The sequence below is a fragment of the Kogia breviceps genome, chromosome 6 (assembly GCF_026419965.1).
Source record: "Kogia breviceps isolate mKogBre1 chromosome 6, mKogBre1 haplotype 1, whole genome shotgun sequence".
NCBI lineage: Eukaryota > Metazoa > Chordata > Mammalia > Artiodactyla > Physeteridae > Kogia > Kogia breviceps.
In genome coordinates this window covers 46,918,721-46,938,399 of record NC_081315.1, presented here as the reverse complement: position 1 = coordinate 46,938,399, position 19,679 = coordinate 46,918,721, and positions in this window count along the sequence as shown.

Here is a 19,679-nt window from a genome sequence, read left to right as displayed (position 1 = left end):
CAACCCTGGAGGGGAAATTGGTGCCTTTGAGGGAGAAGCCGAGCAGCCAACCAACCAGCTGATGCTGATAAGGTGTGACTAAGCCGAGAAGCCAACCAACCAGCTGATGCCGATAAGGCGTGACGAAGCAAAGTCCCTGCTTTAGGGGTATATATACGGCTAGGCATTGTTATTAAACTTGCCTTGCAAGCGTCATTTGCTTGTGCCCTTCTGATCCCATACGTTGGTGCGTTCAGTTCCCTACCCCCTCTCGTCGGTTGTTGCTACACTTTGAGGACCCGCCGCGGCTGGCGGCAAAGTCCCACTTAACCTAGAGGGTATGTATGCACTTCTCCACAACCCCTTCAGCATGAATTGTTGGTAGTTTTGTTGCTGATGGTTCTTCTGACTGGTGTGAGCCCATAACTCTGTGGTTGGATTTGAATGCGTCTCATAAAGCCTTGAAATTGAGCTTTCAGGGATGTCCTTTTTTCTTCAAACTGTGTGTGTAGCTTACCTCATCACATTCTTTTCTTGAAGTATGTGCCACCTTTTGAAATATTTTGGCCACTACCTCCCTCAAGACATTTTGAGGGCAGGTTTCATTGACAGCCCTCCAGGACTTGTGCACATGAAGTGACCATTAGCACGGGTTTTCAAGCTGCCGTTGCACGTAACGGCCACAGGGCTGCAGCATTTCTGCGTTTCCCACTCTGGTAACTAGTGAAGCAGACCTTCCTGCCAGTGGTGTTCCTCGGTTATCAATGACGGTGGGATGTGTCTGGAGAAAACCCCCAAAGCTGATGTCTCCTTACTTATATCTGTTTTTAAAATGGAATTTCTACTTTTCACTGGAGTACACTTCCATTGTGTCCATGGACCACTGCTCCTTTCTGCATTCCTCTGTGGCTGGGCATTTTCATTGCTTCCAAGTGTTGGCTATGGTAAACATTGCTGGATTGCAGGATTGCCACCCCGTGTCTTTTTGATTCTCATCCTCTCAGGTGATAGACCCAGCAGTGGCTATGCTTGATTGAACGGTCGCTCAATGTTGACCCTTTCCAGGCAACTCCACTGTGTTTTCCTTAGGGGCTCTTACCACGACCCACTTAGAACCGAGGGTACGCATTTCTTCACCACCCCGTCAGCATTTCTTGTTTGCAGAAGTTTCGCTGATGGCCATGCTGAGTGGTGTGACATGATAGGTTTTTGTAACGTGTATTTTCGTGTCTAATAATTCCTAAGGTTCAGCATTTTTCCACGCCTTTTTTTATTCTGTTAAACAAAAACAGAAAAAAAAAACCGTGAGTACAATAAACCTATCGAAATTGTCTTCTTGGAAGGTTGCCCTCTTTGGACTTTTTTGGTCGATTTTCGACCCCAGGATTTTGTTTTGGAGGGCAGGTGTCATTTACAAGCCTGCAATGGGTGTGAATATTGAGTGACCATTAGCACTGACTTTAAAGCTGCTGCTGTGGGAAACGGCCACAAGGCGTCAGCATTGCTACATTCCCACATCTGGTTACTAGGGCAGCAGAGCGTTCTGGAAGTCCTGTTCCCAGGTTGTCAATTAGAATGGAATGTGCCAGGAAAAAACCCCAGAACTGTATGTCACATTACTTCTTGTTCGCTCTTTTAATTTGTTTAAATCGGGGTAATGATTAGAATACTGTTGGTCCTATATGTACAGAATCTGGTTCATTTGTACGTTTTATATATATATATATATATATATATATATATATATATATATATATATATTCTTGTACAGATCCTCTTCCCATGTAAATTATTGCAGAGTGTTCTGGTGACCTCCCTTGCTATATGGTCGGTCTGTTTGATATATATATTTAATACGTATTTGTACACATATGGTGACACTAATCTTAATTTATCCATTCCCCCCACCTTTCATTTTACATAAGCTTAGTTTGCTTTCTAAGTCTGTGAGTGTCTTTCTTTGTGGAAATATGTTCATTTGTGTCAGCTGTTAGATAACGCCTATAGGTGATGTCATACGGTATGCCTTTTGCTTTCCGACTTAACTCATGTTCTGTGATGATCTCTAGGCTCATCTCGGGTGCCTCAAAGAGCAGTGTTTCCTTGTTTTCCATGGCTAATAGTCCACTGTGTCCACGGACCAGCTCTTCTTATCCATTCATCTGTTGATGGACATTTGGGTTGCTTCGGTGTCTTGGCTACTGTGAAAACTCGTGGAGTGCAGCTCTTGCAGCCTGTCTTCTCAGGTGAGAGGCTCAGCTGTGGGTGTTCTGGATGGAAGGGTGGCTCAATTTTTAATTGAAAACGCAGCTCCTTTCTGTTCTCATTATTGGCTGTTACAACTAGACATGTCCTCCACAGACAGAGGGAACAGAGTTCTCTAAAACCCCTTCAGCATCTATTGTTTGTAGTCTTTTGGCTGACGGTAGTTAACTTGGGTGAGCTGAAAGCTTTTTGTAGGTTAGAGGAGTCTGATGATTCCTGATGTTGAGCTTTTCTCCATTTTCCTTTTTTTGATAAAGAGTGAGTAAAACTTACCTCTATCATACTATCTCTTTGACACATTTGCCTGCTTTGAATTTTTTTGGCCACGGCCGAGCTCAGGACATTTTTTTTTTTGAGGGCAGGTGTCTTTTAGAGGCCTGAGTCCTTATGAATGTTAAGTGACCCATAGCTATGCGTTTGAAGCCGCTCTTGCGGGAAACGGCCACAAGGCGGCAGCATTTCTCCATTTCCAACTCTGGGTTTTCCTGCAACAGAGGCTTCCTGGAAATTGTGTTAGTAGGCTGCAAATGAGAGTGCAGTGTGTCAGGGCAAACCCCCAAGAGCTTATATCTCCTTACTTCTTGTGTGTTTTTTAAAATTTAATTGTTATCTAGTATCACAGCCAATTGGATAAAAATGTGGTGTGTGTTCTAGGTGTACTGCATCTGGTTCATCATATGTATGTATCAATCTATTCATCTTTGGATCCTTTCCCGTGTAGGTTATTACAGAGTGTTGAGTCGACCTCTCCTGGTATTCCTTAGGTATTTTGTGATTATATATTTCATATGTATCAGTACATGTCTGTAAACCCCCATATCCAAATTCATACATTCCTTACACCTTTCCACTTGGTTAAGCATAGTTGGTTTTCTGCATCTATGCACGGCCTTCTCTTGGAAATGACTTCATGGGTATCAATGTTGAAGTAACAGCTATAAGTGATGTCATAGGATATTTCTATTTCGGTTTCTTTCGTACTTCCTTTTGGGTGGGTATCTCTAGATCCTTCTACGGTGGTGCCAGCGGCACTGTTGCATGCTCTTCCGTGGCTCATGTTCCATTGTGCACATGGGCCCCCTTCTTCTTGGTGCATTGTTCTGTTGATGGACATTTGGGTTTCTTCCAAGTCTTGGCGATGGTACATGTTGCTGCAGTGCAGGATGGCCAGCCTGTGTCTTTTTGATTTTGGTCTACTCGGGAGATAGGCCCATCAGTGGGCCTACCCGATTACAGGTTAGCTCAATTTTTACCTTTCAGTGCACCTCCACGGTGTTCTCACTACTAGCTGTTCCCAGGTTACGTCCCAGCGGCCGCTAGAGGGCACAGAGTTCTCTAAAACACCTTGAGCATTTATTCTTTGTAGACTCTGTGGCTGATGATCATTCTGACGACGGTGGGTGAACGTTTCTGTCGACTGGATTTGCATGGCTTTATTAATTCCTGATGTTGAGCATTTTTCCATGCCCTTTTATTTATCACAAGAGAAAGAAAGAAAGAGAAGACAAAATGTGCGCAAAATATGCCTCTTGAAATTGTCGTTTTGAAGTGTGCACATCTTTTGAGTTTTTTTCCTCGATTGACGACCCAAGAATCGTTTTTGAGGGCAGGTGTCATTTATAGGCCTGCAATGATTTTGAATATCAAGTGACCATTAGCACTGGGTTTAAAGCTGCTGTTTTGAGAAACGGCCACAAGGCGGCAGCAGGTCTCCTTTACCAAACCTGGTTACTCGGGCAACAGAGCCTCCGTGGAAGTCGTATTCTCGGTTGTCAATTAGAATGGACTGTGCCAGGAAAAAGCCCCTTATGTTTGTGCCTCACGACTGACTTGTTCGTTTTTTAATTCAACGTTTATTGTTTCTCACAGCAAGTTTGATTACAATGTTTTGCTTGTTGTAGGTGTGAAAGATGTGGCTCTTTTACACATAAACACGTATCTAGTCTTCTTTGGATCCTTTTCCCATGTAGCTTATGACACAATGTTGAGTACTCTTCTCTTGGTATTCCGTAGGCCTTTGGTGATTTTGTATTTCACGTGTGTTTGTATCTCTCTCTTAAACCCAATTTCCTAATGTACACAATTCTCACACCTGTCCATGGGTGAACCATAAATCTGTTTATTGCATCTGTGATTGCCTTTCTCTGTGGAAATATCTTCAGTGATATCAATTTTCAGGGAACACCTATAAGTGATATCGTAGGCTATGTATCTTTCGCTCTGTGACTTACTGCAAGGTGCGTGATGAACTCTAGCCTCACCGATGGTGCTGTTGATGGCATTGTTTCCTTTTGTTCCTTGGCTAATATTCCATCTGCTCAGGTCCCTGTTCTTCTTTGTCCACTCATCTGTTGATGGACTTTCTGCTTGCTTCCATGTCCTGGCTATTGTAATACTCCTGCAATGCAGATTTGCCTGCCTGTGTCTTTCCACTTCTGTCTTCTTTCTTAGGTTATAGGCCCAGGAGTGGGCCTGCTGGATCATATCGTAACTCAGTGTTTACCTTGTAAAGGCACCTCCATTCTGTTCCCATTAGTGCCTCTTACCAGGTGAAGTCCTGTGGCGAGCATTGCCCTCTGAGGAAGGCGCCACTAAGACCCTCCTAAGCCTCAGGGCCCGACTGTACTCTCCTTGGTATGCATCCTGGACTTTATGGTATGAACATACAAAAGGAGATGGTCTTTGGCCAAATCGCTCCAGGGACCTGCTCAGTTACTGGGAGTCCCTGGTTGTTCCCTAAAGCTAGGAAAAGCAACCCTGGAGGGGAAATTGGTGCCTTTGAGGGAGAAGCCGAGCAGCCAACCAACCAGCTGATGCTGATAAGGTGTGACTAAGCCGAGAAGCCAACCAACCAGCTGATGCCGATAAGGCGTGACGAAGCAAATTCCCTGCTTTAGGGGTATATATACGGCTATGCTTTGTTATTAAACTTGCCTTGCAAGCGTCAGTTGCTTGTGCCCTTCTGATCCCATACCTTGGTGCGTTCAGTTCCCTACCCCCTCTCGTCGGTTGTTGCTACACTTTGAGGACCCGCCGCGGCTGGCGGCAAAGTCCCACTTAACCTAGAGGGTATGCACTTCTCCACAACCCCTTCAGCATGAATTGTTGGTAGTCTTGTTGCTGATGGTTCTTCTGACTGGTGTGAGCCGATACCTCTGTGGTTGGATTTGCATGCGTCTCATAAAGCCTTGAAATTGAGCTTTCAGGGATGCCCTTTTTTTCTTCAAACTGTGTGTGTAGCTTACCTCATCACATTCTTTTCTTGAACTATGTGCCGCCTTTTGAAATATTTTGGCCACTACCTCCCTCAAGACATTTTGAGGGCAGGTTTCATTGACAGCCCTCCAGGACTTGTGCACACGAAGTGACCATTAGCACGGGTTTTCAAGCTGGCGTTGCAGGTAACGGCCACAGGGCTGCAGCATTTCTGCGTTTCCCACTCTGGTAACTAGTGAAACAGGCCTTCCTGCCAGTGGTGTTCCTTGGTTATCAATGACGGTGGGATGTGTCTGGAGAAAACCCCCAAAGCTGATGTCTCCTTACTTATATCTGTTTTTAAAATGGAATTTCTACTTTTCACTGGAGTACTCTTCCATTGTGTCCATGGACCACTGCTCCTTTCTGCATTCCTCTGTGGCTGGGCATTTTCATTGCTTCCAAGTGTTGGCTACGGTAAACATTGCTGGATTGCAGGATTGCCAGCCCGTGTCTTTTTGATTCTCATCCTCTCAGGTGATAGACCCAGCAGTGGCTATGCTTGATTGAACGGTCGCTCAATGTTGACCCTTTCCAGGCAACTCCACTGTGTTTTCCTTAGGGGCTCTTACCACGACCCACTTAGAACCGAGGGTACGCATTTCTTCACCACCCCGTCAGCATTTCTTGTTTGCAGAAGTTTCGCTGATGGCCATGCTGAGTGGTGTGACATGATAGGTTTTTGTAACGTGTATTTTCGTGTCTAATAATTCCTAAGGTTCAGCATTTTTCCACGCCTTTTTTTATTCTGTTAAACAAAAACAGAAAAAAAAAACCGTGAGTACAATAAACCTATAGAAATTGTCTTCTTGGAAGGTTGCCCTCTTTGGACTTTTTTGGTCGATTTTCGACCCCAGGATTTTGTTTTGGAGGGCAGGTGTCATTTACAAGCCTGCAATGGGTGTGAATATTGAGTGACCATTAGCACTGACTTTAAAGCTGCTGCTGTGGGAAACGGCCACAAGGCGTCAGCATTGCTACATTCCCACATCTGGTTACTAGGGCAGCAGAGCCTTCTGGAAGTCCTGTTCCCAGGTTGTCAATTAGAATGGAATGTGCCAGGAAAAAACCCCAGAAGTGTATGTCACATTACTTCTTGTTCGCTCTTTTAATTTGTTTAAATCGGGGTAATGATTAGAATACTGTTGGTCCTATATGTACAGAATCTGGTTCATTTGTACGTTTTATATATATATATATATATTCTTGTACAGATCCTCTTCCCATGTAAATTATTGCAGAGTGTTCTGGTGACCTCCCTTGCTATATGGTCGGTCTGTTTGATATATATATTTAATACGTATTTGTACACATATGGTGACACTAATCTTAATTTATCCATTCCCCCCACCTTTCATTTTACATAAGCTTAGTTTGCTTTCTAAGTCTGTGAGTGTCTTTCTTTGTGGAAATATGTTCATTTGTGTCAGCTGTTAGATAACGCCTATAGGTGATGTCATACGGTATGCCTTTTGCTTTCCGACTTAACTGATGTTCTGTGATGATCTCTAGGCTCATCTCGGGTGCCTCAAAGAGCAGTGTTTCCTTGTTTTCCATGGCTAATAGTCCACTGTGTCCACGGACCAGCTCTTCTTATCCATTCATCTGTTGATGGACATTTGGGTTGCTTCGGTGTCTTGGCTACTGTGAAAACTCGTGGAGTGCAGCTCTTGCAGCCTGTCTTCTCAGGTGAGAGGCTCAGCTGTGGGTGTTCTGGATGGAAGGGTGGCTCAATTTTTAATTGAAAACGCAGCTCCTTTCTGTTCTCATTATTGGCTGTCACAACTAGACATGTCCTCCACAGACAGAGGGAACAGAGTTCTCTAAAACCCCTTCAGCATTTATTGTTTGTAGTCTTTTGGCTGACGGTAGTTAACTTGGGTGAGCTGAAAGCTTTTTGTAGGTTAGAGGAGTCTGATGATTCCTGAGGTTGAGCTTTTCTCCATTTTGCTTTTTTTGATAAAGAGTGAGGAAAACTTACCTCTTCGTACTATCTCTTTGACACATTTGCCTGCTTTGAATTTTTTTCACCACTGCCGAGCTCAGGACATTTTTTTTTTTGAGGGCAGGTGTCTTTTAGAGGCCTGAGTCCTTGTGAATGTTACGTGACCCATAGCTCTGCGTTTAAAGCCGCTCTTGCGGGAAACGGCCACAAGGCGGCAGCATTTCTCCATTTCCAACTCTGGGTTTTCCTGCAACAGAGGCTTCCTGGAGATTGTGTTCGTAGGCTGCAAATGAGAGTGCAGTGTGCCAGGGCAAACCCCCAAGAGCTTATATCTCCTTACTTCTTGTGTGTTTTTTAAAATTTAATTGTTATCTAGTATCACAGCCAATTGGATAAAAATGTGGTGTGTGTTCTAGGTGTACTGCATCTGGTTCATCATATGTATGTATCGATCTATTCATCTTTGGATCCTTTCCCGTGTAGGTTATTACAGAGTGTTCAGTCGACCTCTCCTGGTGTTCCTTAGGTATTTTGTGATTATATATTTCATATGTATCAGTACATGTCTGTAAACCCCCATATCCAAATTCATACATTCCTTACACCTTTCCACTTGGTTAAGCATAGTTGGTTTTCTGCATCTATGCACGGCCTTCTCTTGGAAATGACTTCATGGGTATCAATGTTGAAGTAACAGCTATAAGTGATGTCATAGGATATTTCTATTTCGGTTTCTTTCGTACTTCCTTTTGGGTGGGTATCTCTAGATCCTTCTACGGTGGTGCCAGCGGCACTGTTGCATGCTCTTCCGTGGCTCATGTTCCATTGTGCACATGGGCCCCCTTCTTCTTGGTGCATTGTTCTGTTGATGGACATTTGGGTTTCTTCCAAGTCTTGGCGATGGTACATGTTGCTGCAGTGCAGGATGGCCAGCCTGTGTCTTTTTGATTTTGGTCTACTCGGGAGATAGGCCCATCAGTGGGCCTACCCGATTACAGGTTAGCTCAATTTTTACCTTTCAACGCACCTCCACGGTGTCCTCACTACTAGCTGTTCCCAGGTTACGTCCCAGCGGCCGCTAGAGGGCACAGAGTTCTCTAAAACACCTTGAGCATTTATTCTTTGTAGACTCTGTGGCTGATGATCATTCTGACGACGGTGGGTGAACGTTTCTGTCGACTGGATTTGCATGGCTTTATTAATTCCTGATGTTGAGCATTTTTCCATGCCCTTTTATTTATCACAAGAGAAAGAAAGAAAGAGGAGACAAAATGTGCACAAAATATGCCTCTTGAAATTGTCGTTTTGAAATGTGCACGTCTTTTGAGTTTTTTTCCTAGATTGACGACCCAAGAATCGTTTTTGAGGGCAGGTGTCATTTATAGGCCTGCAATGATTTTGAATATCAAGTGACCATTAGCACTGGGTTTAAAGCTGCTGTTTTGAGAAACGGCCACAAGGCGGCAGCAGGTCTCCTTTACCAAACCTGGTTACTCGGGCAACAGAGCCTCCGTGGAAGTCGTATTCTCGGTTGTCAATTAGAATGGACTGTGCCAGGAAAAAGCCCCTTATGTTTGTGCCTCACGACTGACTTGTTCGTTTTTTAATTCAATGTTTATTGTTTCTCACAGCAAGTTTGATTACAATGTTTTGCTTGTTGTAGGTGTGAAAGATGTGGCTCTTTTACACATAAACACGTATCTAGTCTTCTTTGGATCCTTTTCCCATGTAGCTTATGACACAATGTTGAGTACTCTTCTCTTGGTATTCCGTAGGCCTTTGGTGATTTTGTATTTCACCTGTGTTTGTATCTCTCTCTTAAACCCAATTTCCTAATGTACACAATTCTCACACCTGTCCATGGGTGAACCATAAATCTGTTTATTGCATCTGTGATTGCCTTTCTCTGTGGAAATATCTTCAGTGATATCAATTTTTAGGGAACACCTATAAGTGATATCGTAGGCTATGTATCTTTCGCTCTGTGACTTACTGCAAGGTGCGTGATGAACTCTAGCCTCACCGATGGTGCTGTTGATGGCATTGTTTCCTTTTGTTCCTTGGCTAATATGCCATCTGTACAGGTCCCTGTTCTTCTTTGTCCACTCATCTGTTGATGGACTTTCTGCTTGCTTCCATGTCCTGGCTATTGTAATACTCCTGCAATGCAGATTTGCCTGCCTGTGTCTTTCCACTTCTGTCTTCTTTCTTAGGTTATAGGCCCACGAGTGTGCCTGCTGGATCATATCGTAACTCAGTGTTTACCTTGTAAAGGCACCTCCATTCTGTTCCCATTAGTGCCTCTTACCAGGTGAAGTCCTGTGGCGAGCATTGCCCTCTGAGGAAGGCGCCACTAAGACCCTCCTAAGCCTCAGGGCCCGACTGTACTCTCCTTGGTATGCATCCTGGACTTTATGGTATGAACATACAAAAGGAGATGGCCTTTGGCCAAATCGCTCCAGGGACCTGCTCAGTTACTGGGAGTCCCTGGTTGTTCCCTAAAGCTAGGAAAAGCAACCCTGGAGGGGAAATTGGTGCCTTTGAGGGAGAAGCCGAGCAGCCAACCAACCAGCTGATGCTGATAAGGTGTGACTAAGCCGAGAAGCCAACCAACCAGCTGATGCCGATAAGGCGTGACGAAGCAAAGTCCCTGCTTTAGGGGTATATATACGGCTAGGCATTGTTATTAAACTTGCCTTGCAAGCGTCATTTGCTTGTGCCCTTCTGATCCCATACGTTGGTGCGTTCAGTTCCCTACCCCCTCTCGTCGGTTGTTGCTACACTTTGAGGACCCGCCGCGGCTGGCGGCAAAGTCCCACTTAACCTAGAGGGTATGTATGCACTTCTCCACAACCCCTTCAGCATGAATTGTTGGTAGTTTTGTTGCTGATGGTTCTTCTGACTGGTGTGAGCCCATAACTCTGTGGTTGGATTTGAATGCGTCTCATAAAGCCTTGAAATTGAGCTTTCAGGGATGTCCTTTTTTCTTCAAACTGTGTGTGTAGCTTACCTCATCACATTCTTTTCTTGAAGTATGTGCCACCTTTTGAAATATTTTGGCCACTACCTCCCTCAAGACATTTTGAGGGCAGGTTTCATTGACAGCCCTCCAGGACTTGTGCACATGAAGTGACCATTAGCACGGGTTTTCAAGCTGCCGTTGCACGTAACGGCCACAGGGCTGCAGCATTTCTGCGTTTCCCACTCTGGTAACTAGTGAAGCAGACCTTCCTGCCAGTGGTGTTCCTCGGTTATCAATGACGGTGGGATGTGTCTGGAGAAAACCCCCAAAGCTGATGTCTCCTTACTTATATCTGTTTTTAAAATGGAATTTCTACTTTTCACTGGAGTACTCTTCCATTGTGTCCATGGACCACTGCTCCTTTCTGCATTCCTCTGTGGCTGGGCATTTTCATTGCTTCCAAGTGTTGGCTATGGTAAACATTGCTGGATTGCAGGATTGCCACCCCGTGTCTTTTTGATTCTCATCCTCTCAGGTGATAGACCCAGCAGTGGCTATGCTTGATTGAACGGTCGCTCAATGTTGACCCTTTCCAGGCAACTCCACTGTGTTTTCCTTAGGGGCTCTTACCACGACCCACTTAGAACCGAGGGTACGCATTTCTTCACCACCCCGTCAGCATTTCTTGTTTGCAGAAGTTTCGCTGATGGCCATGCTGAGTGGTGTGACATGATAGGTTTTTGTAACGTGTATTTTCGTGTCTAATAATTCCTAAGGTTCAGCATTTTTCCACGCCTTTTTTTATTCTGTTAAACAAAAACAGAAAAAAAAAAACCGTGAGTACAATAAACCTATCGAAATTGTCTTCTTGGAAGGTTGCCCTCTTTGGACTTTTTTGGTCGATTTTCGACCCCAGGATTTTGTTTTGGAGGGCAGGTGTCATTTACAAGCCTGCAATGGGTGTGAATATTGAGTGACCATTAGCACTGACTTTAAAGCTGCTGCTGTGGGAAACGGCCACAAGGCGTCAGCATTGCTACATTCCCACATCTGGTTACTAGGGCAGCAGAGCGTTCTGGAAGTCCTGTTCCCAGGTTGTCAATTAGAATGGAATGTGCCAGGAAAAAACCCCAGAAGTGTATGTCACATTACTTCTTGTTCGCTCTTTTAATTTGTTTAAATCGGGGTAATGATTAGAATACTGTTGGTCCTATATGTACAGAATCTGGTTCATTTGTACGTTTTATATATATATATATATATATATATATTCTTGTACAGATCCTCTTCCCATGTAAATTATTGCAGAGTGTTCTGGTGACCTCCCTTGCTATATGGTCGGTCTGTTTGATATATATATTTAATACGTATTTGTACACATATGGTGACACTAATCTTAATTTATCCATTCCCCCCACCTTTCATTTTACATAAGCTTAGTTTGCTTTCTAAGTCTGTGAGTGTCTTTCTTTGTGGAAATATGTTCATTTGTGTCAGCTGTTAGATAACGCCTATAGGTGATGTCATACGGTATGCCTTTTGCTTTCCGACTTAACTCATGTTCTGTGATGATCTCTAGGCTCATCTCGGGTGCCTCAAAGAGCAGTGTTTCCTTGTTTTCCATGGCTAATAGTCCACTGTGTCCACGGACCAGCTCTTCTTATCCATTCATCTGTTGATGGACATTTGGGTTGCTTCGGTGTCTTGGCTACTGTGAAAACTCGTGGAGTGCAGCTCTTGCAGCCTGTCTTCTCAGGTGAGAGGCTCAGCTGTGGGTGTTCTGGATGGAAGGGTGGCTCAATTTTTAATTGAAAACGCAGCTCCTTTCTGTTCTCATTATTGGCTGTTACAACTAGACATGTCCTCCTCAGACAGAGGGAACAGAGTTCTCTAAAACCCCTTCAGCATCTATTGTTTGTAGTCTTTTGGCTGACGGTAGTTAACTTGGGTGAGCTGAAAGCTTTTTGTAGGTTAGAGGAGTCTGATCATTCCTGATGTTGAGCTTTTCTCCATTTTCCTTTTTTTGATAAAGAGTGAGTAAAACTTACCTCTATCATACTATCTCTTTGACACATTTGCCTGCTTTGAATTTTTTTGGCCACGGCCGAGCTCAGGACATTTTTTTTTTTGAGGGCAGGTGTCTTTTAGAGGCCTGAGTCCTTATGAATGTTAAGTGACCCATAGCTATGCGTTTGAAGCCGCTCTTGCGGGAAACGGCCACAAGGCGGCAGCATTTCTCCATTTCCAACTCTGGGTTTTCCTGCAACAGAGGCTTCCTGGAAATTGTGTTAGTAGGCTGCAAATGAGAGTGCAGTGTGTCAGGGCAAACCCCCAAGAGCTTATATCTCCTTACTTCTTGTGTGTTTTTTAAAATTTAATTGTTATCTAGTATCACAGCCAATTGGATAAAAATGTGGTGTGTGTTCTAGGTGTACTGCATCTGGTTCATCATATGTATGTATCAATCTATTCATCTTTGGATCCTTTCCCGTGTAGGTTATTACAGAGTGTTGAGTCGACCTCTCCTGGTATTCCTTAGGTATTTTGTGATTATATATTTCATATGTATCAGTACATGTCTGTAAACCCCCATATCCAAATTCATACATTCCTTACACCTTTCCACTTGGTTAAGCATAGTTGGTTTTCTGCATCTATGCACGGCCTTCTCTTGGAAATGACTTCATGGGTATCAATGTTGAAGTAACAGCTATAAGTGATGTCATAGGATATTTCTATTTCGGTTTCTTTCGTACTTCCTTTTGGGTGGGTATCTCTAGATCCTTCTACGGTGGTGCCAGCGGCACTGTTGCATGCTCTTCCGTGGCTCATGTTCCATTGTGCACATGGGCCCCCTTCTTCTTGGTGCATTGTTCTGTTGATGGACATTTGGGTTTCTTCCAAGTCTTGGCGATGGTACATGTTGCTGCAGTGCAGGATGGCCAGCCTGTGTCTTTTTGATTTTGGTCTACTCGGGAGATAGGCCCATCAGTGGGCCTACCCGATTACAGGTTAGCTCAATTTTTACCTTTCAGTGCACCTCCACGGTGTTCTCACTACTAGCTGTTCCCAGGTTACGTCCCAGCGGCCGCTAGAGGGCACAGAGTTCTCTAAAACACCTTGAGCATTTATTCTTTGTAGACTCTGTGGCTGATGATCATTCTGACGACGGTGGGTGAACGTTTCTGTCGACTGGATTTGCATGGCTTTATTAATTCCTGATGTTGAGCATTTTTCCATGCCCTTTTATTTATCACAAGAGAAAGAAAGAAAGAGAAGACAAAATGTGCGCAAAATATGCCTCTTGAAATTGTCGTTTTGAAGTGTGCACATCTTTTGAGTTTTTTTCCTCGATTGACGACCCAAGAATCGTTTTTGAGGGCAGGTGTCATTTATAGCCCTGCAATGATTTTGAATATCAAGTGACCATTAGCACTGGGTTTAAAGCTGCTGTTTTGAGAAACGGCCACAAGGCGGCAGCAGGTCTCCTTTACCAAACCTGGTTACTCGGGCAACAGAGCCTCCGTGGAAGTCGTATTCTCGGTTGTCAATTAGAATGGACTGTGCCAGGAAAAAGCCCCTTATGTTTGTGCCTCACGACTGACTTGTTCGTTTTTTAATTCAACGTTTATTGTTTCTCACAGCAAGTTTGATTACAATGTTTTGCTTGTTGTAGGTGTGAAAGATGTGGCTCTTTTACACATAAACACGTATCTAGTCTTCTTTGGATCCTTTTCCCATGTAGCTTATGACACAATGTTGAGTACTCTTCTCTTGGTATTCCGTAGGCCTTTGGTGATTTTGTATTTCACGTGTGTTTGTATCTCTCTCTTAAACCCAATTTCCTAATGTACACAATTCTCACACCTGTCCATGGGTGAACCATAAATCTGTTTATTGCATCTGTGATTGCCTTTCTCTGTGGAAATATCTTCAGTGATATCAATTTTTAGGGAACACCTATAAGTGATATCGTAGGCTATGTATCTTTCGCTCTGTGACTTACTGCAAGGTGCGTGATGAACTCTAGCCTCACCGATGGTGCTGTTGATGGCATTGTTTCCTTTTGTTCCTTGGCTAATATTCCATCTGCTCAGGTCCCTGTTCTTCTTTGTCCACTCATCTGTTGATGGACTTTCTGCTTGCTTCCATGTCCTGGCTATTGTAATACTCCTGCAATGCAGATTTGCCTGCCTGTGTCTTTCCACTTCTGTCTTCTTTCTTAGGTTATAGGCCCAGGAGTGGGCCTGCTGGATCATATCGTAACTCAGTGTTTACCTTGTAAAGGCACCTCCATTCTGTTCCCATTAGTGCCTCTTACCAGGTGAAGTCCTGTGGCGAGCATTGCCCTCTGAGGAAGGCGCCACTAAGACCCTCCTAAGCCTCAGGGCCCGACTGTACTCTCCTTGGTATGCATCCTGGACTTTATGGTATGAACATACAAAAGGAGATGGTCTTTGGCCAAATCGCTCCAGGGACCTGCTCAGTTACTGGGAGTCCCTGGTTGTTCCCTAAAGCTAGGAAAAGCAACCCTGGAGGGGAAATTGGTGCCTTTGAGGGAGAAGCCGAGCAGCCAACCAACCAGCTGATGCTGATAAGGTGTGACTAAGCCGAGAAGCCAACCAACCAGCTGATGCCGATAAGGCGTGACGAAGCAAATTCCCTGCTTTAGGGGTATATATACGGCTATGCTTTGTTATTAAACTTGCCTTGCAAGCGTCAGTTGCTTGTGCCCTTCTGATCCCATACCTTGGTGCGTTCAGTTCCCTACCCCCTCTCGTCGGTTGTTGCTACACTTTGAGGACCCGCCGCGGCTGGCGGCAAAGTCCCACTTAACCTAGAGGGTATGCACTTCTCCACAACCCCTTCAGCATGAATTGTTGGTAGTCTTGTTGCTGATGGTTCTTCTGACTGGTGTGAGCCGATACCTCTGTGGTTGGATTTGCATGCGTCTCATAAAGCCTTGAAATTGAGCTTTCAGGGATGCCCTTTTTTTCTTCAAACTGTGTGTGTAGCTTACCTCATCACATTCTTTTCTTGAACTATGTGCCGCCTTTTGAAATATTTTGGCCACTACCTCCCTCAAGACATTTTGAGGGCAGGTTTCATTGACAGCCCTCCAGGACTTGTGCACACGAAGTGACCATTAGCACGGGTTTTCAAGCTGGCGTTGCAGGTAACGGCCACAGGGCTGCAGCATTTCTGCGTTTCCCACTCTGGTAACTAGTGAAACAGGCCTTCCTGCCAGTGGTGTTCCTTGGTTATCAATGACGGTGGGATGTGTCTGGAGAAAACCCCCAAAGCTGATGTCTCCTTACTTATATCTGTTTTTAAAATGGAATTTCTACTTTTCACTGGAGTACTCTTCCATTGTGTCCATGGACCACTGCTCCTTTCTGCATTCCTCTGTGGCTGGGCATTTTCATTGCTTCCAAGTGTTGGCTACGGTAAACATTGCTGGATTGCAGGATTGCCAGCCCGTGTCTTTTTGATTCTCATCCTCTCAGGTGATAGACCCAGCAGTGGCTATGCTTGATTGAACGGTCGCTCAATGTTGACCCTTTCCAGGCAACTCCACTGTGTTTTCCTTAGGGGCTCTTACCACGACCCACTTAGAACCGAGGGTACGCATTTCTTCACCACCCCGTCAGCATTTCTTGTTTGCAGAAGTTTCGCTGATGGCCATGCTGAGTGGTGTGACATGATAGGTTTTTGTAACGTGTATTTTCGTGTCTAATAATTCCTAAGGTTCAGCATTTTTCCACGCCTTTTTTTATTCTGTTAAACAAAAACAGAAAAAAAAAACCGTGAGTACAATAAACCTATCGAAATTGTCTTCTTGGAAGGTTGCCCTCTTTCGACTTTTTTGGTCGATTTTCGACCCCAGGATTTTGTTTTGGAGGGCAGGTGTCATTTACAAGCCTGCAATGGGTGTGAATATTGAGTGACCATTAGCACTGACTTTAAAGCTGCTGCTGTGGGAAACGGCCACAAGGCGTCAGCATTGCTACATTCCCACATCTGGTTACTAGGGCAGCAGAGCCTTCTGGAAGTCCTGTTCCCAGGTTGTCAATTAGAATGGAATGTGCCAGGAAAAAACCCCAGAAGTGTATGTCACATTACTTCTTGTTCGCTCTTTTAATTTGTTTAAATCGGGGTAATGATTAGAATACTGTTGGTCCTATATGTACAGAATCTGGTTCATTTGTACGTTTTATATATATATATATATATATATTCTTGTACAGATCCTCTTCCCATGTAAATTATTGCAGAGTGTTCTGGTGACCTCCCTTGCTATATGGTCGGTCTGTTTGATATATATATTTAATACGTATTTGTACACATATGGTGACACTAATCTTAATTTATCCATTCCCCCCACCTTTCATTTTACATAAGCTTAGTTTGCTTTCTAAGTCTGTGAGTGTCTTTCTTTGTGGAAATATGTTCATTTGTGTCAGCTGTTAGATAACGCCTATAGGTGATGTCATACGGTATGCCTTTTGCTTTCCGACTTAACTGATGTTCTGTGATGATCTCTAGGCTCATCTCGGGTGCCTCAAAGAGCAGTGTTTCCTTGTTTTCCATGGCTAATAGTCCACTGTGTCCACGGACCAGCTCTTCTTATCCATTCATCTGTTGATGGACATTTGGGTTGCTTCGGTGTCTTGGCTACTGTGAAAACTCGTGGAGTGCAGCTCTTGCAGCCTGTCTTCTCAGGTGAGAGGCTCAGCTGTGGGTGTTCTGGATGGAAGGGTGGCTCAATTTTTAATTGAAAACGCAGCTCCTTTCTGTTCTCATTATTGGCTGTTACAACTAGACATGTCCTCCACAGACAGAGGGAACAGAGTTCTCTAAAACCCCTTCAGCATTTATTGTTTGTAGTCTTTTGGCTGACGGTAGTTAACTTGGGTGAGCTGAAAGCTTTTTGTAGGTTAGAGGAGTCTGATGATTCCTGAGGTTGAGCTTTTCTCCATTTTGCTTTTTTTGATAAAGAGTGAGGAAAACTTACCTCTTCGTACTATCTCTTTGACACATTTGCCTGCTTTGAATTTTTTTCACCACTGCCGAGCTCAGGACATTTTTTTTTTTGAGGGCAGGTGTCTTTTAGAGGCCTGAGTCCTTGTGAATGTTACGTGACCCATAGCTCTGCGTTTAAAGCCGCTCTTGCGGGAAACGGCCACAAGGCGGCAGCATTTCTCCATTTCCAACTCTGGGTTTTCCTGCAACAGAGGCTTCCTGGAGATTGTGTTCGTAGGCTGCAAATGAGAGTGCAGTGTGCCAGGGCAAACCCCCAAGAGCTTATATCTCCTTACTTCTTGTGTGTTTTTTAAAATTTAATTGTTATCTAGTATCACAGCCAATTGGATAAAAATGTGGTGTGTGTTCTAGGTGTACTGCATCTGGTTCATCATATGTATGTATCGATCTATTCATCTTTGGATCCTTTCCCGTGTAGGTTATTACAGAGTGTTCAGTCGACCTCTCCTGGTGTTCCTTAGGTATTTTGTGATTATATATTTCATATGTATCAGTACATGTCTGTAAACCCCCATATCCAAATTCATACATTCCTTACGCCTTTCCACTTGGTTAAGCATAGTTGGTTTTCTGCATCTATGCACGGCCTTCTCTTGGAAATGACTTCATGGGTATCAATGTTGAAGTAACAGCTATAAGTGATGTCATAGGATATTTCTATTTCGGTTTCTTTCGTACTTCCTTTTGGGTGGGTATCTCTAGATCCTTCTACGGTGGTGCCAGCGGCACTGTTGCATGCTCTTCCGTGGCTCATGTTCCATTGTGCGCATGGGCCCCCTTCTTCTTGGTGCATTGTTCTGTTGATGGACATTTGGGTTTCTTCCAAGTCTTGGCGATGGTACATGTTGCTGCAGTGCAGGATGGCCAGCCTGTGTCTTTTTGATTTTGGTCTACTCGGGAGATAGGCCCATCAGTGGGCCTACCCGATTACAGGTTAGCTCAATTTTTACCTTTCAACGCACCTCCACGGTGTCCTCACTACTAGCTGTTCCCAGGTTACGTCCCAGCGGCCGCTAGAGGGCACAGAGTTCTCTAAAACACCTTGAGCATTTATTCTTTGTAGACTCTGTGGCTGATGATCATTCTGACGACGGTGGGTGAACGTTTCTGTCGACTGGATTTGCATGGCTTTATTAATTCCTGATGTTGAGCATTTTTCCATGCCCTTTTATTTATCACAAGAGAAAGAAAGAAAGAGGAGACAAAATGTGCACAAAATATGCCTCTTGAAATTGTCGTTTTGAAATGTGCACGTCTTTTGAGTTTTTTTCCTAGATTGACGACCCAAGAATCGTTTTTGAGGGCAGGTGTCATTTATAGGCCTGCAATGATTTTGAATATCAAGTGACCATTAGCACTGGGTTTAAAGCTGCTGTTTTGAGAAACGGCCACAAGGCGGCAGCAGGTCTCCTTTACCAAACCTGGTTACTCGGGCAACAGAGCCTCCGTGGAAGTCGTATTCTCGGTTGTCAATTAGAATGGACTGTGCCAGGAAAAAGCCCCTTATGTTTGTGCCTCACGACTGACTTGTTCGTTTTTTAATTCAATGTTTATTGTTTCTCACAGCAAGTTTGATTACAATGTTTTGCTTGTTGTAGGTGTGAAAGATGTGGCTCTTTTACACATAAACATGTATCTAGTCTTCTTTGGATCCTTTTCCCATGTAGCTTATGACACAATGTTGAGTACTCTTCTCTTGGTATTCCGTAGGCCTTTGGTGATTTTGTATTTCACCTGTGTTTGTATCTCTCTCTTAAACCCAATTTCCTAATGTACACAATTCTCACACCTGTCCATGGGTGAACCATAAATCTGTTTATTGCATCTGTGATTGCCTTTCTCTGTGGAAATATCTTCAGTGATATCAATTTTTAGGGAACACCTATAACTGATATCGTAGGCTATGTATCTTTCGCTCTGTGACTTACTGCAAGGTGCGTGATGAACTCTAGCCTCACCGATGGTGCTGTTGATGGCATTGTTTCCTTTTGTTCCTTGGCTAATATGCCATCTGTACAGGTCCCTGTTCTTCTTTGTCCACTCATCTGTTGATGGGCTTTCTGCTTGCTTCCATGTCCTGGCTATTGTAATACTCCTGCAATGCAGATTTGCCTGCCTGTGTCTTTCCACTTCTGTCTTCTTTCTTAGGTTATAGGCCCAGGAGTGGGCCTGCTGGATCATATCGTAACTCAGTGTTTACCTTGTAAAGGCACCTCCATTCTGTTCCCA